The sequence below is a fragment of the Ictidomys tridecemlineatus genome, chromosome Y, assembly GCF_052094955.1.
Source record: "Ictidomys tridecemlineatus isolate mIctTri1 chromosome Y, mIctTri1.hap1, whole genome shotgun sequence".
Taxonomy (NCBI): domain Eukaryota; kingdom Metazoa; phylum Chordata; class Mammalia; order Rodentia; family Sciuridae; genus Ictidomys; species Ictidomys tridecemlineatus.
The window spans coordinates 15,244,993-15,269,364 of record NC_135494.1 but is presented as its reverse complement, the minus strand read 5'-3'; the positions used below and the strand labels follow the sequence as shown (position 1 = coordinate 15,269,364).

General features: G+C 57.9%; 1 long non-coding RNA gene across 3 annotated transcripts; it reads right to left on the bottom strand.

Annotated features, from left to right (window-relative positions):
• Positions 1 to 70: 70 nt before the first annotated feature.
• Positions 71 to 22,078, bottom strand: LOC110597384 (uncharacterized). 3 transcript variants are annotated; one of them, XR_013432081.1, is made up of 4 exons: positions 21,999 to 22,078; positions 9,608 to 9,830; positions 1,053 to 1,182; positions 71 to 277 (listed from the first exon to the last, which is right to left on the bottom strand). It is a non-coding gene; the product is annotated as an uncharacterized LOC110597384 (long non-coding RNA). The 3 variants fall into 3 exon arrangements; XR_013432079.1 differs by lacking the exons at positions 9,608 to 9,830; positions 21,999 to 22,078 and adding an exon at positions 3,190 to 3,901; XR_013432080.1 differs by lacking the exons at positions 71 to 277; positions 9,608 to 9,830; positions 21,999 to 22,078 and adding exons at positions 297 to 692; positions 3,190 to 3,904.
• Between the last annotated feature and the right edge of the window lie 2,294 nt (positions 22,079 to 24,372).

Sequence of the window (24,372 nt, the reverse complement as noted above, 5' to 3'; positions counted from 1 at the left end):
AGGTGAACGTCTTTTAACTCAGTGATGGTAGTGGGCAGCGCAGTGTCCCACAAAATCATGTCCACCCAGATCCCAGGATGTGGCTTTATTTGAAAACAGGGTCTTTGTGGATGTCATCAAGCTGAGTCCATAAAGGATTTCGTGGCCCTTGGCCCAATGACTGGCATCCTCAGAAGAAGAAAGGACACAGAGACCCAGGAAAGCAGGCCACACGAGGACAGAAGCAGAGGAGGAGTGACACTCTTCAAGCCCAGGTCTCCAAGATGTCAGCAGCCACCTGAAACCCGGAGAGAGGCTGGGAAAGGGCTCCATCCTCCCTCCCAGCCTCGGCAGCACCACCCCAGCCCACACCGGGGCTTCAGGTCCTGAGAATGGGTTCTGCTGGTGTGAGCTGCCCAGTGCACGGGTACTTGACATGGCAGCTCAGGAAACCTGCATAGGGACCTTGGTGGCCGTTCCCCTGCCTACTCCCCATCTGTCCCCGAGGGTGGAGGACAGGGACCCTCCCTGGCATGGCCAAGCCCCCTCATCCCCGGGCTCTTGCTCAGGCACCCATCCTGCCTTGGCTAGGTGGCGGCTCCTGCTGCTTGGCCCATGGAGCCGCCCTTGGGTAATGACCGTCATCATGTGACTGTGGTGTTGCTGGCACTGGTGATCTGTCATTGTTAACGTTTATGAAGTGACTGGTCCGTCTGCAGCAAATGATAATAATAAAAAAATAGGAATTGCTCCCCTCTGATGGCCACGACCCGCAGGGAACCAAGCGTCCGGGAAGGAAGAAGGGCCCCAATGCCCGGGTAGTGCCGGGACAGGACCAGCAGGTCACTAAAGACCCCAGGCTCCTCTTCTCAGCCCTAAGAGCCCCTGGAAGTTGTTGGCTGATGCTGACCTGTAGCCGTTCCAGGGAGGCAGGAGAAGGTGGCCATCCATTGGCCATCGGTCAGTGCCCGTGACAAGCCCAGATGGGTCAGGCAGACCCAGAAGGAGGAAGGAGTTGAACCCAGACCTGTGTCTGCCTCAAGTAAGACCAGGGCTCAGGGCCAGATACTCACGACTTCTACGTGGGGTCCTGGAGCCAGGGAAGGGGTAGGGTGACCGCATCCCCCAAGGCAGGCACAGGGAAATCACAAGTGCACGTCACTCCTGGATGACCAGTCCACCGCCATCTTCACTGCCTCCATGCTATGAGAGAGTCAAAATGACCAGTGTCAACAGGGAGCCTCACCCACTGCTGTTGGGTGACAGAAGCCCTGTCCCCCCACCCCCCTGGGGACCCCTCACAGGATGCGCAAGTCTCCATATGGGTTTCAGAGGCTGCACAGACTGCCCTTCTGGGAAGCAGCAGGTGGCCTCTGCAGCGCTCCACTGTTGGGGTCAGGGCAGTGTCCCTCAGCTGTCCCTCATCTCAGGAAGCACCTCCTGCCAGCCCCTGAGGCTTCAGAGGCCAGCCCCTGTCTCAGGCCAGCCCCCATCACAGCAGAGGCCATCCCCTGTCCCAGGCCAGCCCCCATCACAGCGGAGGCCATCCCCTGTCCTAGGCCAGCCCCCGTCACAGCGGAGGCCATCCCCTGTCCCAGGCCAGCCCCCATCACAGCGGAGACCCTGATGGAATCCACACAGACTGGATTTGGGCTGGAGTCAGTGGGTCAGGAGGAAACAGGGGGCTGGGGACAGGGCAGCTGAGGAAGCCAGGCCAAGGCCTACAGGACGAACCGCCCAGGACCGTGCACACATTGGGTGGCTAATTCAAGGACATGCTGCCCTCAGTGTCTTTGATCAGGACCTAAAAGTTCCTGTGATGACCAGGTCCCTCCAGGGGCCAGGCCCTGGGGACAAGCTTCTGTGTTCACATTTGAGATCAAGACTCAGACAGCAGGTTCCGTTCCCGGTTTGACAGGTTCCAGTTGGATGGGGAGAGCCCCTGGCCCAACCCCTCCATCCGGCCAGCTGCTGTCCCAGTGTGGACCTCCCAGGGGGCCGGGCCTGGCTGAGGGAGGGCACACCTGGAGGTACAGCATAAACAGTGACCAGGCGGGGCCAGCAGCCTAGGACACACCTGCCGTGACACACCTGCCCAGGGAAACCATCTTTGCCTGGAAGGAGCAACTCGCTTCAGAGGATGATTGTAAGAGAGAAAGGGGCAACTTTGCAGTGGGAGGGGCCGTTGCCATGGGAGGGGCCATGCAAGAGGGAGGGGCCGTTGCCATGGGGAGGAGAGAAATCTGGGTGCCTGTGACCAAGTCCCTCTCTCAGGGGAAGGTGCGCTGCAAGGGGCCTGAGCAGGAAGAGGCCGTGACTGGAGGCTGGAGTGGGAGCTGCCCACACTGGCCACACCCCGAGGTGCAATGCTGGCCCTTTGACACAGGCCACAGAGTCAGCCACCGGTCAACGGGGATGTACCCTGCAGGGGGGCTGCAGCCAGGCAGCTCCCACCCCAGGAGCAGTGCTCCAGGCCCGCACAGCTCAGCCTGGAGACAGCTGCCAGCCTGAAGGGGCAGGAGCAGCATCTATTTCAGAAACATTTTTCTGCCAAAGCATCACAGGATCCCCAGTGAGCTGCAGCTCCCCGACCTCGTCTCTGTGACAGCATCCACCCTCTGTGGCCACCTCCCCCCGGGGCCGCACCACAAGCAATTATCCCGGTCTCTGCTGCTGAACCCTGTCACTTCCTGTGTAGGGCCATCGAAGACAGATCCCCAGGGGCCGGCCAGGTGCCAGCTGGCGGATCAGAGAAGGTAACAAACAGGATTGATATGTTTAATCTAACGCCAGGACTGTTCACACTGGGAAGGACGGGGCTCCGTTTATCAAGATTAGACAGCTCTCAGCAGACAGAGCCGTCCAGACCTCACCTCTCCTGTGTGAAGGCTCCATTATTAAACCCAGGCCCGGCCCCTGAGCGCTTCCTCAAAGGAAAACGTGTGCTTTGTCAAAGGTCTCCAGAGATAACAGCCCCCTGTCCCCTGTCTGACCCCTCCGTCAACAAACAAGGGTCTCCGTGTGGGATTGCGCCTAGCATGGCTCTCTCACCCCTTCCTGCTTTCTGACTTTACAAAGTGTCCTGAGGGAGAGAGAAAGCTGCTCCCTCCACCGCATCCTCAGCCCGTGGCTTGCTGGCCACAGCATCCCCTGTCCCTGCCCGGGGCCCTGCAGGCAAAACCAACAGAGTCTAAAGACACTCAGCCTCACCGTTTTGAAGTTGAGATGGCAGGAGCCGGCAGGACTGTGGGGACCAGGGACATGAGGGTGGCCCGGCAAGTCCCTGTCGTCCCATGTCAGGGTATCCCACCCGAGGTCCAGTGTCAGCATCAGTAGCATGCACCAGTGAGCATGCAGGTTTTGGCCATGCCCCAGGCCCCTGCATCTGCCCTTTAAGTAAGCCTCCAGGTGATTATGGTGTCGACCAGAGATTGAGAGCTAATGGCCTCAACCTGTGGGGGTTGGGGGGGGTGGAAAGCCCATCTGCTTGGGCCACATGACCAAGTGCCCTCGTCTGGATGACTTCAACAACCCAGTCCTGGAGGCTGGGAGTCTGAGATCAAGGTTTGGCTGGTTTCATCTGAGGCCCCTCCGTGGACATCCCCTCCTGAGCCCTCACATGGCTGTCCCTCTTAGGACACCAGTCTTGTAGGGTGAGGCCACCTGGTGACCGCTTAATCATTTCTGGAAAGACACCAAATACAGAAGCCCTTTGACGTATGAAGGGGTCACCCCCAATAAGTCCATTGTAAGTTGAAAATACACTGAGTCGAAATGCATCAAATGCCCCGGATCCACCCAAGAGCCTGCTCAGCAGCACGGCACGCTGGAGAGGGTCACTTGCTCCCCTGGTGGTGGCAGGGCTGAGAAAACTGCCCAGCTGTGCAAAACAGGACCTCACCCATGCCACCAACCCAGGAAGGATCAGATTCAATGTTCCAAGTGCAGCTTCTACCGAATGATTCCAACTCTGCAGCATGACGGAGTTTAATGTGTAAATTGCACCTTCCGAGGTTGGGTCCTTCTGCAGTCCAGTCTGAGCTCCAGGGTTAAGACTCAGCATGTGAACTCTGGTGGACACATTGGCCCTAACAAGAAGCCAGAAAGAAATAGATCAAGCCACAGCTCCCTCTTAGCTTGGTACGATGACACTGGCACCACAAATTTTGGTCCCAGAACCCAGTTCTGCATATGCCAGGTCTCTCAGCAGCAGCTCAGGGCTGACAGCAAGTGGGAAGGCAAAATTTGCAAGACTGGGTCCATGGGGCGGGGAGGGGGTGGGGTCAGGGAGAGAAAGACACGCCTCTCCCCCATCACACCCTTCCTTGCTCACAGAGGTGCTTCTAGAGGAAGAGAAACCCCAGCTCCTGTGCTCAGCTGCATGGCTCACCCTTTGCTCCAGGAGAGAGCAGTTTCCTGGCTCCCTTAACCCCTCCCCCGCCCCAGACAAGACCCTCGTCTCCACGTGCTCCATGGCTGCCCCTGGGAGCCTCTGCTACTCAGCCTCCATCTTCTTGGGTCTTTTCAGCTTCCCCAAACTCCTGCACGTGGTCACACAAGTCCCAAGCTTGGGGGAGAGAAAAAATGGGCCAGCTGACCACACGAGCAGACCCACACTCACCACCAGTGAGTTCAGGACTGAGGCCAGAATTTCATCCTCATTCGCTGGAGTCTCCTCTGGGGTGGGTTTCCTGGGTCTACCCCCTCAGTTTACCCCAGGCCTGGAGGGGCAGGAGGTGGGCATATCAGGGCCCACCTTTGACTTGAGGGTCCCTGTCAGTCATCTTTCTATCACAGGATGTCTGAGATAATCCACTTAAAGGAAGAAAGAGTCATTCTGGCCCCTGGTCCCTGAGGTTCACACCCCGGTGGCTTGTCTGTCACCCTGGGCCTCAGGTGAACCAGAACAGAATGGCAGGGAGCAAGTGGTAGAGCAAAGTCACCTCGTGGTGACCAGGAAGCAAGGAGAATGAAAAGAAGGATCCAGGGTCCCTTCAAGGGCACACCTCCAGTGACGACTTCTGCCAGTAAGTTCCCCTCCTGAAATTACCAGCACGTCCCAAGAACATCATTGGCTGGAGGCCAAGTCTAATTCATGAGCCTTTGGGTGACATTTAAAATCCAACCCATAACTTCCCAGCCCTGGTCCCCCAAAGACTCATTTCTATTTCAAAATGCAAAAGGCATTCCGTCCACCTCCAAGAGTTCCCACGTTATTAACTGTTCCAGCATTCTCTGAAGTTCAAACTCAATTTCTCTTCTGAGACTCAAGGAAAACTCTGAGCTACAAGCCTCAATAAATATTAAAAAAAAAAACAAGTTACATGCCCAATGGGACAAAGTGAACATTCCCATTCCAAAGAGAGGAATGGGGCATAGAGAGAAAGGGTGGGACTGAAACCCAGCGGGCGAATGTTGAATCCTGTCGCTCCACATCTGTCACCCATGGCACACAGTGGTGTCATGTGAGCGCCAAGGGGCTTAGAGACCCCCACCACAACCTTCTGGCTCTTTCTCAGGTTGCTCTGCTCGTGCCCACTGTCTCCCTTGGCAGATGTCACATGTTCCTGCATCTCTAACTTCTCGTGGTCCCTGCTTTGGCCTCACTCCCATAGCTGCATGCATGTCCCTGCCTGGAACTGCCCACAGGCACTCCAACCCCATCACATACTGCCTGGTTTTCCAGAATTGCCTTTGAAATCTCGGTGGAAATCTCCATGACCCTACAACTCCTGCATTCCTCATTCATGCAAAACAATTATCAAATAGATGACACGAATGTCCAGCACCAGTGGGAGCAGTAGCCAGGTCTCTGTGGATCACAGGTGCAGCAAACTCTGAATGCCCAGGTGGCTGAGCAAAGCCAAGCACACCAGAGTCACAAGGGCTTCCTAGTAACCCCATGCACGCAGGGTGCCCCAGAGCTCTCTGTTCAAACAAGTTTTTGAGCCTACTGTTTGTCTCGATGATTCCTGAGACACCCTCCAAGCTTCTTTCCTATTGTCCTGATGTAAATTAATCACTTTCCTTTTAATGGTGCTAATATACTTAGTACCACATTCTCCTTATCTGCAACTATATATACACTTTGTGTGTGTGTGTGTGCACACGTGTGCAAAAATGAAAGTTTTTCAAATCTTTCTGCTTTTCTTTTTGTTCCTGATTCTCATTGTAAATATGGCCAAATGATATCATCAATATCCATGTCACTGCCTGAATGCCGGGCTGCCTTGAAATTTCATCCAGCAAATAAACTAGTCCATCACCTTTAAATTTAGCTTCACCCAAAGTCTCAGGGTTTGGACGACATGTAGACAAGTTCTTTGCCAGAAGGTAATGAAGATGGCCTCTAATCTAATTCTTAGTAGATTCTGCCTTTCCATAGGAGACCTCATGAGCACAGTCTTTATTGTCCACATTTCGGTCAGCATCCTGGTCTTCTGAGCTCCCACAGACATGACCATTAAGCTCTGCTTCCAGCATCTAAGACTTTTCCTAGGACACTTTCCAATATTTCCTAATTCCTCCTGAGAACCACTTCCAACACTTTCTGAAACACATGATCAGGCCACAGACCCACTCCTGGCACTGATTTTCTGTTAGTCGGCTTCCAACACTCGGATAAAATATCAGAGAAAATTAACTTACAAAGAGGAAATGTTTATTTTGGCTCATGATTTCCAAAGTTTTAGTCCAGTGGGTTACTTGGCCCCATTGCCTTGGGTCTCTAGAGAATCAGGACATCATTGTGGGGAGCATGTGGTGGGGAAAGGCTTCTCATCTCATGGCGGGCAGGAAGAAAAGAGAGCAGGAGAGGAAGAGGGACTGGCACACAATAGCCCCTTCAAGTGCACTCTCCCAATGGCCTAATTTCCTCAAGTTTCCAACATGTGAACAGCACCTTCTATTGAGGACCAAGCCTTCTACACATGCACTTTGGGATACATGTGAGATGCAAACCCCAACAGTCATCTATTTCAATAAAGGCCCCTGAGCATTTTCTGGCTCCACACGTCTCTACTTTCAACCTGGCTACTTACTGAAGACAATGTGTTGGTTTTTCTTTGCATTCAAAATTTATCAACAGGATTCCTGTCAGAGCCAACCCATGAGGTGTTTTCTACTCCAAGGAGCAGACTCGAGAAGAACAAGGGATCTTGTGGGGGTTTTCAGGTACCCTGCCCGAGTCCCAGATTGATCAAAAGTGAAACAGGATGAATAATTCCTGAGGCACATGGTGGAACAATAGGGGGGGGGACTCTTGCTAAGTCTGAGATAGCCCACTGAGCATTGTACATAGATTTAAAAAAAAATCTGTTTAACCCTCAAAATGACTCAGTGATATGGATCCTGCATCTCACAGGCAGGAAGTGAGACACAGAGTTAGGGTTGGGTATCCTTCTGGAGAGAAGCACAGCTCGTATGCAGTGTACCCCAAGTAGGATGCTGGCCATCCTCGGCGCCCTGTGCTATAGGCACAGCACCTCCACCTCTGCTTTCATCTCTCATGCCTTCCGCTGTGGTCTCTTCTCTAGCTTTTATGGGGACACTAGTTATTGGATTTAAGGACCACTTAATCTGGCATGATGTAATCTCAAGCCTTGCCGTAATTGCCTCTGCAAAGACCTTCTTTCCAAATAAAACCGCATTCTGAGGTTCCAGTGTCTAGAGGGACACCCTTCAGTCTAATACAAACCCTGTTTCTTCTGCCCTAACAAAATCCTGTAATCTAGGTAGTTATTTCTCAGAGTTCTGGAATTTAAAAGCCCAATATCAAGACATGATTCCTACATCTGCTGAGGGCTGCTCTCCTTCGCGGTGGCCCCTCTGCTACGTGCTCACGTGGCAGGAGGCGCAAACGCTGTTCCTCACATGGAGAGTTAGAAGGGCCAAGTGCCTCTCTGAGCCACTTCAGTGAGGGCATAAATCCCCTTCACAAAGGCAGGACCCACCTCTTAACACCAGCTCAGTGGGCATTAGGCTCTACATGAGCTTGGAGAGAGAAACATTCAAACCCCAGCACGTGCTAAGAGCAAAGCCTCTGGACTCTGGAGACGGTTAGCAGCACTCAATCCCTTCCCCTCCCCTCTGGCTCCCGTGGCACAGTTTCCTCCACAGTCACTGGCACAGGCTCCTCCTCTCTTACCTGCTCTCCCAAATTCTGTCCCCCCATACCTCTCTCAACAGGCACCCTCTCATCCCCTGCCAGTCCCAGGTCCCTACTAAGGGAGCCCCCTGGACAGCTACCTACCCGTCCCACTGCCCATCTGCCCAGAGTCTCCTTACCCTTGCCACCAGCCCCAACAAGCACTCCCCCTGCAGGCAGAGGTAGAAGCCTCGGGAGAACCTTCAGGGTGAGGGCAGAGAAGAGATGGAGAGAGGAGGGGGCAACGTGGCTCAGGAGAATCACAGTTCTGCCTGCCAGTGCCTGACCACAGTGGGGGGGAGACAAAGATGTCAAGCTCCAAGGCCCTGTGGCTCCCAGCCCAGAGTCTCTGGAGACCCATCCTACTGACCTCACCCAGGAGATGGCCCCTGGCATGTGGCCTCAGAGGAACAGCAGGAGTGTCTGGAGGTCAGGAGTGGCCAGTCTCTGCCCTGCCCTCCCTGAGCACACGCTCTGAGCTTCCTGTCTCCATTCCCAGGAGGAGACCCCAGGCCCAGGCTTCTCTCTGCAGGGCTGCCTGGTTTCGGCTCCTGCAGGACCAGCTGGTGGCTCTGCTTTCCTGACCTGGACAGCCGGCTGGTACCAACCCTCCCCCGTAGCTTGTCCTTCAGGACTCCCCTTGTGTTTTAAGGTGTGGTCCCTCCAGTTAGAGGTAGGAGTCCCTGTGCCTGGATTCAGGCACCTCGGAGAGGAATGGTGGGGGGCACATCTTCAGAGGAGCCTGCCCCGACAGCTCTGTGGCCCTGGGAAGCTGCTGAAGCTCTCTGGGCCCAGCGTCCTCTTCTGTAGAGCGGACGTGATGCTCATGTCCCTCACAGGATTGCTCTGAGGCACCAGGAATAGTCTGACGCAGCAGGGCTCTCCAAGCCAGTGAACTCAGGTGAGGAATAAATTAAAACGAGTGCTTTTCTGGTGGTGACAGTTTCAAGTGAGTTTTTCCCGAAATCGTTGAGGTTTCTAGTGTCCGGGGGCAGCCCCTCCCCTCCCCCCTCCATGCCCAGCACTGTTGTGATGCTTACCTTGACACATGCTTGTCAACGTGGGCACGGGAAGGTGCCCATGGCATTTAGCAAAGCAAAATAAATGGTTCCTCTTGTCCGACTCAGAAGTCCTCCTGTCCCCAGGGACGGAGAGGCTAAAGCGTCCCTCAGTCACCTCTCCAGGACACAGGAAGATAAATACAAACCAGAAGCCCGCGTCTGAGAGCCCCAGGAAGGCTGGCAGGGTGGGCCGGGCCTACTGGGGTAAAGGTGCCCCTGGTGAAGTTCACTACTGCTGCCGCCGTGCCACCCAGGGAGCCCTCCCCTCCCTGGGTTCCCGCATGTGCACTCGCCCTTCCTGCTGCCCCAGCCTCACGGTCTGCCCTCTTGTACAGGCACAAGCCACCATCTTCTGCTCCCCAACGCCCCCCTTCTGCTCCACCCCTCTGGTCAAGATCGCCCCTGTTCCTGTGACACATACGCAGGAAGGCACCCCCACAGCCTGGTGGGGTGCAAGAGTGGGCGGGACACTGGCACCCCAGATGAGCAGAAAGAAGATCTGGCCACCAAAGATACACATCACGCTTCCCGGTGTCAGAAGGTGGACAGGGTCAGCCTGAGTAAGTGCCCGTGGGTGACAGGCCATCAGAGCAGGGAGTCAGATGAATATGGGCAGTCACCTCTACAGGTCTCTGTGTCCTCACCTGTAAAACAGGAATAATATGAGGATTAAGTGAGGTCTTACACAGAACGCCTGGTAAGCACAGTGTCAGGGATTTAGTAGTGTAATTATTATCATCTTCTTCACCATCACCACCATCATCATCTTCATCACCACCACCACCACCACCATCATCATTACCAGCACCATCATCACCACCATCATCTTCATCATCAGCATCACCACCACCACCATCATCATCACCACCACCACCTCCTTCATCACCACCACCACCACCATCATCATTACCAGCACCATCATCACCACCATCATCTTCATCATCAGCATCACCACTACCACCATCATCATCACCACCATCATCTTCATCACCACCACCACCACCACCACCATTATCACCACCATCATCTTCATCATCACCATCACCATCATCACCACCATCACCACCATCATCTTCATCACCACCACCACCATCATCACCACCATCATCTTTATCATCAGCATCACCACCACCACCATCATCACCACCATCATCTTCATGACCACCACTTTGATTGACATCATCACCTCCATCATCTTCATCATCACCATCACCACAACCACCACCATCACCACCACCATCATCTTCATGACCACCACTTTGATTGACATCATCACCTCCATCACTATCATCTTCAGTATTATCATAATTGCTGTATCCTGGAAGATAGAAATTGAGCTAGTCTCTGGGAGACGGGCTACACTGGGATTGGAGAGAGGGATGGGGAGGCCCATGAGGCAGGTGGAGAGAGACATGGAGAACAGTAGAAGTCAGAGGACTCTGGGGACCAACTGGATAAAGACCCTGGGGTCAAGGTGAGCTGAAGTCGACTTGCCCTTAGAGGAGAACAGAGGCCCCTCCTCCCCGCCCAGGCTCCCTGCCTCCACCCTGCTCTTCCTCAGACCCCACACTCCCGCCATGTCACCCTCTACCTCCAGGGCCCCCCACCACCACCTGGAAATGACGTGTGGGACACCACAGCAGAGGTCCCAACCTCTGCACCGGGCACCCCAATGACCCTCCCTTTCAGAGGCACATGCCCCCCAAGGACTTCCGGCCTCACCCTCTGGCTTGGCAGAGAGTCATCCTGGGCTTCTGGAGAGTGACGACAAAGCCTTCCAGGGCTGGAAATGAGAGTCGTGTGATAATGAGCTGGCAGGGCGCAGCTGCCAGGCCGCCAGCTTTGGACTGCCGCAGTCGGAACAGCCTGGGAGTTGATTTGTTCTCCCCAAATGAGCCATTATGGTGAGATTTCCCACAGGCTCGCTTTGGCAATAGCCATTTATGTCTCCTTCCCATCTGGGGGACTCCTGATCCTGTCCCGGGAGGGGGCCCTGCTTCGCCGGCTGGGCTGTAATTGCCTCGTCGCGGCTCTCGGCCGCACATTTGTTCTTGTTTCTCACTCTGGGTCACATTTCATTTTGGTTTAAATAATGAAACCAACAGACTGGAGATTAGAGCCGTTAGATGATTCTGCTCCTAGGAAGTGGACGTCGTCTGTCCAAGATCAAAACTCACCCACAGCTCAGTGGACCCTCTGTGCCAGCGAGGCAGAAGACCACGGCCCCTCACTGCCAGGCTGCGTGGGGGACAGACCTGGGAGGCACATCGGGGTGAGCTCCATATGAAGCCAGCAGAAAGTGGGGCTCTTGGGGAGGAGAGGCCTTTGGCCTTGGAGGGATGACCTATGCCGTGGTCAGAGATTCCTGGGGATGGTCACACTGCAGCCCGTCTGCCCTTCCCCGCCCCCTCAAAGCCCTTTCCCTCTTCCTGCAGGGAAACCAGGAGTCCAGGGAGGCCGGTGACAAGTCCCCAGCTGAGTGCACCCCCTCCCTGAAGGCATGGATCTTCTGCGGGAAGCCATGGAAGTGAATCTCAGGCACAGTCTGGACCCTTGAGCCTCAATTTCCTAATCTAAAATGACCTCGGCCCTACAGGACTGCCGCTGTGCCCGGGCAGAAGCCCCCAGGCCTGGCTGTGCGCAGGGCGGCAGTGGGCGGGGCAGCCAGGCCTGCCTCTCCTTTAGCGCTCTTGGGAGCTTGTCCAATCAACTGGGCTCCTTGTGTGGCTGGAGCAGGCCTGACCGCCTGAGAAGTGGACGCAGCGCTGGCCCCTGCTGCCCACAGCCTGCCCCAGGCTCGATTTTGGCTGCTTGGTGTCACGCCTCCCCAGCCCACTGGGTGGATGCGGTCTCCTTTACACACGGGTTTGCTAGCCATCGCCCGGCTCCGGGGAGCTTCGTCCCCCACAGCACAGGACTGTTGGCTTCCTGCAGCACTGTTGTCCAGTACATGCCAGACCCCTCGAGGGTGACAGGGACAGGCCATCCCCACCAGGAGAGCTCAGGCCTCTTGAAGCCACCTGCCTGGAGCAGCCTGGCTTCCACAGGCCTCAGTTTGGCAAAGGTCCTCACCAGGGACCCGGGAATCCCGGACTCTCGCTGCTGCCCCAGGCCCACCTGTTGGCCACCTCGTCACGCACCTAAGCCCACAGCTTCCGTCCACCTCCCCCACCCTTTGCCCCCTGCTGCACCTGGGCCCACCTCCCTCCTTCCTCTGCCAGAGCCACTCCTGGAGTGGCCACTGGACTAGTCACAGATCAGCCTTCTGGGGTGGTCACTATGGATGACTGGCCTCCTGGGATGGTCACTGGGCATGTCTGGCCTCCTGGGATGGTCACTGCAGATGGGCTGGCCTCCAGGGCTGGTCACTGTGGATAGGCTGGCCTTCAGAGCTGGTCATCATAGGCAGATGGCCTCCTGGGCTGGTCACTGTGGATAGCACCCCAGGCTGCTCCTGTCCCTCTGGCCCCAGAGCCTGCCACCACTCAGATAGCAGGGCTCTTCCAGGCGTGTACCGGGGGTCTGCTGTGGGGGTCGTCACCAATGCCTGGGCCGGTCCCGCAGCTGTGACATGTGGACTGGGCAGGAGGTGCACCATGCCAGGCCTCCAGCTGCTCCTGGGAAAGTCCCCTGCCCCCCAGTCCCAAAGACCACCTGGGCCCTTGAGGAGTGGTGCAGAGAGGGGGGTCCTGGGGGCCGTGTGCTGTGGAGGAGGCCGGAAGGGACGGGAGGCCCTGCTCCCGGCTCCTCTGCAGGGCCGTCGCCTGCCGACCAGTGCTGTCCCTCCTCCTGACAGAAGGATGACTGAGACTAGACACACTGAAGGGAGCCTCAGCTACGAGGCCCTCGTGGAACGGGAGGATGCACTCTGTATCCTGTGGCCATTACCCACTGGCTGGCTCCTCTCTGGGAAGGCAAAGGAACAGAACCATCCCCAAACCAGTCTCCGCCCTGCCCGCAGGCTGGCCGCTGCGCTGCCGCCGGGGGGACAAAGGCTCTTGTCCTTGTTGTCTCCTCCGGAGCTCCGTGTTCTGCTCTCCTGCTTCACCCTCCTTCTCCAATGGTGCTGGGGGGCCGGCTCTTCCCCAAGAAGAGCAGCTTCCCCGTCCTGTCGGGCCTTCCCCATGGCCTGAGGGTGGACCTGCTCCCCCGCCCCCCTCAGCAGCCATGGCCCAGAGACACCGAGCCCACAACAGAGCGGGCACAGCCATCCCTTGGTGGGCTGCAGGGCTGGTCCCAGGACCCCTGTGGACGCCAAAGTCCACGAGGCGCAGGCCCGTCACGTAAAGAGGCACAGCGCTGGCTTAGAAGCTCCGCAAGAGTAGGCCATCTCTGATGACTTGCACCACCCCACGCAGCGGGGGTCGTGAAGAGCTGAGGTGCCGCGCGGTCTGGGAAACAGTGGCCGGAAGATGTCCACGCGTTCAGTTGAGACGCGTTGTTAAAATGCTTTCCCCTATACACTGTACTCACAGAAAGAGCTACGGGAGCCTCGGGCTCCATGTTACAGAGGCAGGCACACCCGGGATCTGGAGAGGGACTCGGCCATCACTGATCCAGGAGGGACAGTGATAGTGTGAGTGTTTTTCAGCCAGCGTCTTCGGAACCTGTAAGAGCTATTGTTCATTTCGAGTCTGAGGCAGGAAAACATCTGATGACCTAGTCTGGAGGCTCTTAGGCATAGGAGAATCCCCTCTTATTTAGGGGAGGTTCACCCTTTAGGTTTCTTCAGGCTTTCAACTGATTGGGTGAGGCCCACCAAGAGAGAGTTCAAGAGCTGATCCCCTAAAATAAGACCTCACAGACACCCAAAGCCATGTGCTACCAAATGCACGGCACCCCCAGGGACACGCAGAGTGAACCCCCACTCCCACCCCGTGTGCCCTCCTTGTCACCTGTCTCATATCCCATCTGGAATAAGGTGCTCTTCGCATCACTGTTTCCTCAGCTGGTCTCGCAGACCCTGCCACTCAGCCGGTCCCCTTCCTGTTTCTCTGCTGTCCCCCTCGTTCTCGTCCCCTTCTCTTCCTGCCCGTTTTCTCTCCTCAGAGGCAGGCTCTGCACAACGTGCCTCAGCCCTGGCTGCGAGGCCCCTGCTCTGTGTGGCCGCCCCTCCCCGGGCTGTTGGCTTTGCAGGATTAAAATACCCTTTAGGGGGACAAGGAGTCTCCCTGCGTGCCCCTGGGTGACTTCTGCTGACGTGCCTTCAGACCACAGAGACAGGCTGGCTCGGCTGACCACAGGAGTGGGCTGGAGACTGGATGAGGCCAGGCTGGCCCTGCGGTGGCCAACGTGGGGCCCACTGGAATCACCTCCACAGATGGCCTTTATCAGCCTGTGTCTTGCTGGCAGAAGAGCCGCGTGGCCAGGACAGTCCTTAATCACTGCACATTTCAAAACTGATCCTCGGAAACGCCGTGGAGCAGCCCTGTTGAAGGAGAAGGACGGCACTGCCCTCCCGCCGCCCAGCACAGCAGCAGGGCCCCTCTAAGCCCTGCCCACAGTGGACACGCAGACTCCAGAGGGAAATGACACGACCCTGCTCCTGCAGCCGGCAGAGCGCGCTCAGTCCCGAGTCACCACCCGCCCCACGGAGCAGAATGTCCCTCCAGCCCCAGAAAGCACGTCACTTGGACAGGCCCAGGAGGGCCTCAGGGTCTTTCCCACTGAAGGGACTTTGGGGGTGGGCTGTACGATCCCTGCAGAGGCTAAAGTGGGGTTCAGTCCTCTGGAAGGAGCTCTCCTCAGGGTCAGAAACAAGAGGCAGCCGTGGGCCCCCAGGAGCCAGAGCCGTGGTTCCGCAGGGCCCTCAGAGAGGCACCCTGGGCCTCGGCCAGCAACTGGGCTCCCTGCCTGCTTCAGGCCAGCCCCAGACCGGAGATGTGGCTTCCAATTCCTCAGCTTCCCTGAGTACTCCTTCCCGGACCCTGGTCACAGGAGGCCAGTCTTCCCTCTTAGACGTTCCCAGGTCCTTCTCGACCTCCATGTCCCCTGCCCTGCTCACCTGGGGCTGCCCAAAGCCCTGGCCGCTATCTCCTGCCCCCTCCTCTGACCTCACCCCTGCAGCCCAGAGCTATCTAACCAAACAACATCCCAGCCTTCCACCCCACTGGGAATGTAACAGGTGACATTCACATCAGGACACCCCCAGGTGTGCAGCGAGCTGCTAGGCGCAGATGAGACAGGCAGGTGAGGGTGGGGGCCGCCACCAGGGTTCCCCTCCCACAACCTCTGGGAAACAGCTGTGGCCTGCCTTGCTCTCAAAGCCTCTGCTCCGCCCACTTGAGCCACCGCTGTCACTTGGCACAGCCCCACACCTGCTCTGTTAGGGACCAGGCCTTCCCACACGCCCAGCGCTTCCCGCACACGGAACCCACCCTGGAAACCGCTGACCTGTCTCCGGCCCCAGCTGGAGCAGCCTGTCCTTGGAACCGTTGTGTCCAGTGCTTCTGCCTCAGCACCTGTCCCAGCACATGAACGTGACCTGGTCTGGGTGGGCAGCCTTCTGAGTGTGCCCCCACCCCCCAGCAGGGCCCCCAGACAGCAGTACAGGCTCAACCGGGAGCCTCAGGTCCCTCTTCCAAGGCCAGAGGGACTATCTGCCAGGAAGAGGGCACACAGGTGGGCACCGCACACACTGTGGCTTAGACTGGCAGCCGGGGCTCTGCCTGAGCTGGAGGGTGACCACAAGCACAGACCCCCTTGGCGTCTGAAGTTGTGCCATGTGGAAGCTGCTGTCAGACCGTGGAAGAGGTCCTGAGGGGTGCTCTTGTCCACCTGGGTCTGCACCGCCCCGTGGGCCTGGACTCCGGAGAAGGAACGTGGCAGTATCCTGCCGCCCGGTGTGGTCAGGCCATGGCCAACAGCCTCCTGAGACAAGGGCTTCTTCGGACCGATGCTGTCACTTCCCGACACATTGTCACCCCACGCCCCTCAACACCCCAACTGCTGGGGTGAATCAGAGCCTGGAAGATGGCGGGAGGGAATGGGGCGCAGGTTGGCGCCTGGAGGGGGTCCTAACGGGAACGGGGGTGAGGCCCTTCACCTGCGCATGGTGAATGCTCTCCTACTCACTGCATGTGTCACCTTGTCCCAAGAAGGGTACAGTTGGAGAGGGAGTGGCCCAGGTGTCGTGGAAGAGTAAGAAGGCTGCAGAATACCGGGTATCCAGAATGTTCCGTCTAAGTGCAACAGACCAGCAGGGCGTTATCGTCCCAGCCAACCATCTGCTGTTCACTGGCAGAGGGACAGATCACCCCTGACTGGCGTCACAAGCCTTGGTGGTTCCACGTGCTGGGCCATGGCTGCCCAGGGCCTTGGTCCTGACTGTCCCCACCCTGTGCCACCGGCCCTCCCTCTGTTCATCTCACCCTCTCGCTGGGAAACAACCTCAGTAAACGCTTCTAGAAATAGGAAGCTCTGGCTCTCCTCTAATTAGATAATTTGAAATTGGGCCAAATTGACAGAACCATTTTTATGTGTCTCCTCGTCTTTATTCCTTGTTTGAAAAGTTATGAGCAGGACTAGTGCTTTGGAGTGTGAAGGCTTGTATTTATCTCCCGCTGAGTCGGACAACTCTGTCTGGCTGGAAACAGATGGTCCCACAGCACCCGCTTTCCTTCCTGAGGTGGAAGTGCTCAGTTTAGGCCCCCCGTGGTCACCAGGGCCGCCCACCCACCACACTGGCCTGTCCTGGAGGTTGGTTCCATATGCTCTCCCACTCCCCGGGAGCCATGTCTCCAGGTGGCATCTCACACACCAGCCTCCACTTCGTTACGCTGTTGTGATGCCCATCAACATGTGGGTGACCCCTCCACGTCCCCTCTGGGAGTGGACCATGAAAGATACGGGGCAGGTCTCAGGGCACAGAGATGGACAGTCTCGTCAGCCAGGACTGCAGAGCTGGGCAGTTCCAAACACCGAGGGAGCCAAGCAAAGGTGGGTGGGCACAAGCCGCCTCACCCAGAGGGACCTCGGTGTCCTGCTGGAGGACTTCTTTCTCCTGTGTGCCCAGGGGAGGGTGCACTTGGCCCCTGGAAGCAGAAGGCTGCACAGGTGGGGCACATCAGTGACGGTGTCTCTGGGTAGCAGGGGTGGGCCTGAGTGCCTCCAAAGACCAGGCCCCGGCTTTGCCCAGGGCATCACTGAGGGCTGGACACAGGACAGGATGCAACCCCACATTTCGTGTCCCTTGCCAGCTGCCAAGCGGCACCCTGGCTTGCCTGCACCAGCTCCGGAAGGCCCCAGTCCTTAGCTCCAGCGCAGGGCACGGAGCTTGACACTGCTGAGAGGAACCAGTCGCCTCACGGGGGCGAGGGCAGGGGGAGGCAGAGAGCCAAGCGGCAGCCTGGGGCCTCATCCCACAGCTCAGGCCTGTGGCAGAGGTTGATCTTCTGCTTTCCTAAGTTGGTGCCTTTTCTTTAGGAAGTAATTTCTTCTTTAAGACTAGAAAGCACCACAGCCTGCGGCCCCATAACTCACCTGCTGCCCCTTCTAGGTCTCCTGGGGCTAAATCCTCCTCCTCTTCCCCTGAGCTCCTTATTCACACAGCGCCCTCCCACCAGGCGCTCCCATTTAAACACATAATAGGTTAAAGACTCAAGTCTAGCTTTGCTGTATCAGTCAGCAACAGCCACATAAATGCTGTGTAACAAACCCCCCTGGGTTCTCAGCTCAGCACATACCCTGAGCTCATGACCTCACAGGGTGACTGGTCTGGCTGACCCAGCCAGGAACCAGGAGATGGCTCCACTTCTCTGCTTCATGCAGCTGGAGACTGCGGGTCAGGTGCAAGTTCAAAGCTCTTCTCCTGAGATCCTAGACCACAGAGGCCTAACTGCACAAGTGCATTTCTGGCCTCAGCTTGCCTCAGGTCCACTCTATTCTGTCAGCCAGAATAGGTCCTGTGGCCAAGCCCAAGTCCAGCTGGGCAGGGAGGTCCTCTTCTCTCTCAGTGCCTGGAGGAGGGGTGAAGGTTTGCCAACAGCATCCCACAAAGCCGAGGCACGAGGACTGGCAATGTCTTGCTAAACTGCCCTCCTGCCCAGATGATTGATGGAATACACAGAACCCAGAGAATTTGCTAAAATCAAGGTGTAAATTCAGTAAAGTTGCAAGATATAAGACTAATATACAAAAACTGCCATTTCTATAACTTACAGCAATTACTGGAAATGAACTAAAATGAACCATTTATAATAACACTAGACGTAGCAAAAGGTGTGTAGGGCTCATCACTGGAATCCACAGAACTGTGCAAAGAGAGACGGAACTAGAACCAGATCAGTGTGTGAGCAGAGGCCTGAATTTAGAAGAAATCAGAGAATCTTCTGAACACTGGCTGGGCAGTGCGGGGGGTCAGGGACTGTAAAGCAGGTGGGGAGGAAGGTTAGGACGCAGCGCTGTTGCCAGACGACCTGGCCACTGAGCCCCGAGCATCACCAGAGTGGCTGAGGAGTTTAATTTTGACTTAATTCATTCATCTAAATTCTTGTGCTAGTGGCCACCATATTGGACGGCAGGGCCCTGGAGCCCTGTCCAGAAAGCCCAGAGGGACCTGTATCCCTAGTTCTGTACTGAACCGCGAGAGACAAGGTCAGACACACTCTCCCCGTCCCTCCCTGTCGAGCCCCCTTGTGGTGTGAGCTCTGGGGAAGGGCTGCGTCTCTGTCCCTGAGGACACCCGCCCAGGCGGTGACAGCCTGGCTAGGCCCTGTCTGCTGGGGCCTTTCCAGCCCATGTTTCAAAGGCCTCCAGCTGGCTCATGTCCCCTCTGCCACCGGCTCCCCGCAGCAGGCTCCACTCAGGAATGGAAAGGCGTGGTCTCCGCTGTGTCCCTCCCCGGCACTGACCCTGTCAATGGGAGGCACAGGACGGTCTCTCAGATCCAGGAAAGTCACAGAAAGTGGAGTTGTTCCCCAGGGAGGCCCCCCAGCCTCTCCCCCAGGCGCACCTGCCCTGAGACACAGGATGCTCCCATCTAAAGCTGCACCCCCACCAAAGGAGAGGGGACAGCAGGGGCTGGGGACACGTCACCCTGTCCCTCCACCCTAAAGACGCTGTAGCAGCTGCAGCAGGAGGAACCTTTCTCCTGTGGGCCACTGAAGGGTCCCCACGCTGCTGAGAGAGCAGCTGGCTCCCACCGGCCCCTGCCTCCTCCAGTCATGGCCCGGGTTGACGCTGGCACTTGGCTTCCGAGCGGGCAACTTGCATGTGGGGTCCCTTTTACCAGATGAACACCCCTCAACCCCCAGGCCACGTGCTGCCATCACCAAAGGCCTGTCACCTCCTCCATGGGGACAGGAAGCAGCCTGGGCCGCATCCGTAAGGGCCAGGGAGGCTCTTCCTTGGCTCCCACATCAGAGGGGCCCAGTGTCCACATTCTACAGAAAGGTCCAGATGGTTGCTGAGAGGACTTGGAGGGAAGGTGAGAGAGACGCAGGTTCCAGTGGGTTCTGGTAGGTTCTACCAAGGTCTCGCAGCTCTTGAAGAGACTACAGAGAAAGGCCCTCCTTTAAACCACCCCCCAGACAAGCGATGCCCAAGGGCCTTGGCACAGCCACCAGGGGCCATGGAGGAACAGGACCAGATTTAAGAGAAGCACGTCACTTGGAGAAAGGCTGGCGGAAGCCCTGGAAGGGCACGAGGAGGGAGCTGGAGAAGCCGGCCACGCCACTGGAGGACCTGAGGCCCACGCTGTCCTCCCAGCACCAGGTCCTTCCCCCGGCAGCCCTGCGCGAAGGCCTGCGGCTCTGGGAGGGTGCAGGCTGCACGGAGCCCCCCAGCAGCTCCTGAGCCAGCAGAAGCAGAGCGCCCGTGTCCACTCCCATTCTGGGTCTGCTCTGGCCAGCGCTGTCTCCGTTCTCTGCCCCAGACTCCCAGCAGCCGGATTCTGCCACAGTAATGATGGCTGTCTGTGCTGTGTTCCGGAGCTCACCCCGGGGGCCAGGAGTGCCCAATGGCACTTGATTCTCTGTCCCTCTCGCCCTCCCCGCCGTAGGAGGGAGCCTGAAGGTTGCATTCTGCATGTGGCTTGGAGGCCAGCTGAGACCTCCCGGTGCTGCAGGCTCAGGGGCCTGTCTGGGCCTCAGTTGCTCACTCCAGTCCAGGGACACCAGGGCTGCCTGCTCTGCCCTCCTGTGTGCCCAAGGGCCACATGCCATCGGGTGTTCCAGGTGCTGAGAGCTGAGACTTTGCTGTGTGGACATGGCCTACTGGCTGCTGCAGAGTCCACTGTGCCTACAAGCCAGAAAGGCTAGTGCGATGCAGCACCCCTTGCAGGTGAGAGCTCAGGTGGGCCTCCTGTGGTCTGCAGTCAGTGCCGAGGGCCAGGGGCTGCTGCAGACAGCAGCAGAGAGGGACACCGGGGAGCGGAGGTGTGGACCCACTCTGACCATGCTAGACAGCAGTGGGCTTGGCCGTCCCTCTGCAGTACGACTGTGCAGACGGGCCTGGAAGCTCCCCCTGGAGCCAGCCTTCCTGTGATCCTGGAAGTTGTTTGACCCTGGTTGGGTCAAGGGACCCTTCTCTGCAGCTGGCCTCTACCCCTTAGCAAAATGAGAGTTGGGGTTACTGTCGGTCAGCCCAGCGGCACCCCAGGGCAGCACTTACTTTGCCAACTGTGGCCCCTGCCTGGCTCTGGGTCCACACACAGCAGGCCCCCACGCCTCCTCTTCCTTGCCTATCTTTCCTGCTCAGACTGAAGCCCAGGCCACCACTCATGGGCACCATGATGAGTGACATGCATCCAGCCCCCTTCTTCCCTCCAAGCCGGAGCCAGAGATGGAGGCCACAGGCCGGGCTGGCCAGGCTGACCACCAGGAGAGACTGCACTTCTGCGGGGTCAGGGAGGGAGAGACCTAGCTCACCAGCTCCACTGTGTCCTCCACGCCTGGCTTTGATCAGAGCCCGGGACATTGTGGGGCCATGCTCAGGGAGCAGCAGACCCCCATCTTGTGGGGAAAGTCACCCTTGTGTTGCGCAGCCAGAGCCATGCGACATGTAGGTAGTCACCATTCTAGTCTGTGACTGCCCTGCCCATGTCCTGATTCTAGACTGAGCTACATGCACATGTGTGCACACTCACACACACACATGCACACACACACACACACACACACACACACACACTCGTGCCTGCAGGAACATGGGATTTGCTATACATAGGAAGTAACAGCCCATGAGGGTCCAGCATACAGCAGGCTCCGGGACCAGGGCCCCCTCCTGAGAGGGGGCACCTTGGTGGGCGCAGAGAATCCACTATGCCCTGTAATCTGCCAACCCAGTGACAACGTCCAGGCAGTGTGGGAGAGATGAGCCTTTGCTCTCACCTCCAGACAGACCTCGGGGGGCACCCTGGGGGAAGTAGCCCACCACCCTCAGGCCCTCAGCCCATGAGACCCGGGGAGCTGATCCATCCCTGGAGGTTGGCCTGAGCCTGGGTCCACCTGCTGGAGCTGGCCTCCCCGAGCAGGCTGCCTCTGTCCTTGCTATAGCACCCCACCCCCTGGAGCCCTCTCTGGGCGCTCCCACCTGGGGGACTTCGGATGTCCCCCAGCTCTGGCAGCTCGTGAACTCTATAGAGCAAATCCCCTGTCCCCCATGTGCCTGTGGGCCATGCCCTGCCCTGGACCATGATGGTCTAGGAGAACCTAGTGCCCATCACTCAGGAGTAAGCCAGCATGGCCACAGGGGGACCCTCACTCCCAGGTGGACATCGATGCTGACGGCTGGCCCCAGGCGGGGAGGTTTAGCTGCGGATGGGACAGTGTGTGATGGCCTCCCGGCACAGCAGAGGAAGAGAGAAACCACACCTGAGGACAGAGACTGTTTCCTGGTCTCTCGATGGGAGCCGAGCCAGCCTGGGAGACGCGGGCACACCACTGCTGGCCTTGAGGACGCACTGGTGTCCTTGGGGGCTGCAGATCAGGCGGGAGGCGCGTCCCCTTTGGACCTCCAGAAGGCACTGGCCCTGCCAACGCTTTGGTCTTGGGACTTCTGCCCTCCAGAACTGTAAAGTAAGCCCCCGTGACTTCAAGTCCCTCAGCCTGTGGCAGCTTGTGACAGCAGCTGTGGCACATGCTATGGGGCCCTGCTGGCCACGTGGGGATTCTGGCCTTTGCTTAGAGAGAAACAGGAGTCATTTCAAATGCCTCGTGTGGAGAGGGATCCCACGAGGGCACCCTGCCTGTCCTGTGTGGCTGGGGCCCTAGAGCGAGCCTTTGGTCAGTGGCCTGCACCCTGGGCTATTTTGGGGTGTGGGCTCCAGGGCTGGGAGGCAGAGCCACCAGGGCAGCCAGCTCAGGCCGAAGCTGTGACCTGCCCACAGGCCTGGAGGTCAGTGGAGACGGTGGCCTTGGGCTGCAGGAAGCCCCTCCAGGTGACCTAAGCAGCCAGGCCCCCTCACCACGCGTGGCAGACACAAGACCTTGACCGCTCATAGGCCCCCAGGGTGCAGCTCTTCAGGTGACAGGACCAGAGGTCTCAGAAGGAGCTGGGTGGCCCTGACCTCCTGTGTTTGTTCTCCTGTGACCCAGCCAGTGACAAGGGCCAAGCCAGGGCCATTGAAGGGATCAGAGCTGGTCCCGTGGGTCCACCCCACTGGCATTGACCTTGCTGTCCCTCTACCCTCAGTTTCTGTTTCAATGGAGGGCAGTGAGGACGTCACCATTGGGGGACTCTGTGGGGACTGGAGAGGCAACCAGGGGCCACTCCCAGACACAGGGCCTGTGACGTCCAGAACCATCGGTGCCATTGGGCTCTGCAGCTGCTCCTGAGGACAAGGGAAGCCCAAGCAGCAAAGACGTGGTCAGAGGAGAGGGTCCAGTCTCCAGCTGCCTCTTTGGACAGGGAGGTGGCAGACTCATGGCCCCCGGGTCCCTGGGTCACCCCTCCTTCCTCCAGGGTGGGGCTGCAGTGCGGGGAGTGGGGGGCCAGGGCTAGGGCTCTACATGCGGCCAGGAGGGGAAGCGGCCCCACGTCCTACGTCCCTGGGCTTCCTGGACAAGTGTCAGCTGCTGCCCTGCTTCTCCCCGAGGGTGGGGGCGCCTATGGAGAAACCAGCGAGCACCAGGCACACAGGAGGCTGCGCTTTTGCGGAGGTGGTGAATGGAGGAGCCTGGAAATGAAGTTCAGGTGGTGGCTCAGGTGCTCCATGCCCTGGAGGCCTGCTGTGCCTTTGTCCAGACGCAGCCCATCCATCTGTGCAATTCCAGGCACAGGAACCGAGCGAGCCTGGGAAAAATGAGCATCTCATCCTCACCAGGATCCCCGGGAGCAACGAGTCCCACTCCCTTGCACTTAAAAGGCCACATCTATCTAACAGCGAGGTATTTGTTTCTGTGGGACGCGCCTCGTGCTTCTCCCAGCCCAGGTCCCTGCTGGCACCGGCAGCCCCAGATCCTACTCGACAAGCAGTGGCTCTGCTTCCCAGCGCCTGAACCTGGGGGCCACTCGGAGCCCTTCTGCAGAGGGGACCAAGCTGTCAATCAGCTTAGCACAACCCCGACTCTGGTGGGATGGGAAGGGGTGGAGCAGGGGGGGAGGTGGACTCCCCGTCCAGGACCTTGGTGAAGGTCACTGGCGGGGACTCCAGGCAGGGGACAGGGACCAACAATAGACCTGAGGGGCCACTTGTAGCAATATGACTGTGGACAGCCCACTGACAGCGTCTTCCTCGGCACAGGGCACAATGCTACCCACACCCCATGAGCCACCGTGTGCAGACCCCAGTGCAGCTTGTGCCCAGGAAGGGAGGGGGCCTGGGGAGCTGCCCCTGCCAGGGTGGCTGCCAGGGTTTTAGTCCTAGTTCCCTCCCGACCTGCGGGAGAGATGGGGAGAGCACGTCCCGGCCAGGACGAGCCCAGAAAGGAGAGGGCCGACTGACCGCCCACACCCAGCCCTCCCTGGCTGAAGGACAATCATATGCATCAGGGAGACCCGTCAAGGCTGGAGCTCGTTTATTGAGGAAGCACACACAGCTGATATAAGGCCCAGGAGCCAATCAGGATAAAGGTCAGCAGGGTGGGGAGAGCTCACGTGTTCACCCATCCTACAGGCAGTGAGGGAGACGGAGCTGCCCACGAGGGCGGAAGGGTTCTGAGCCTATCCTGGAGGTGGTCTGATTTTTCATCACAACCCATGATGACGCCTTCTGGCTGGTCACCAGGCGCCATCTTAGCCATGTGT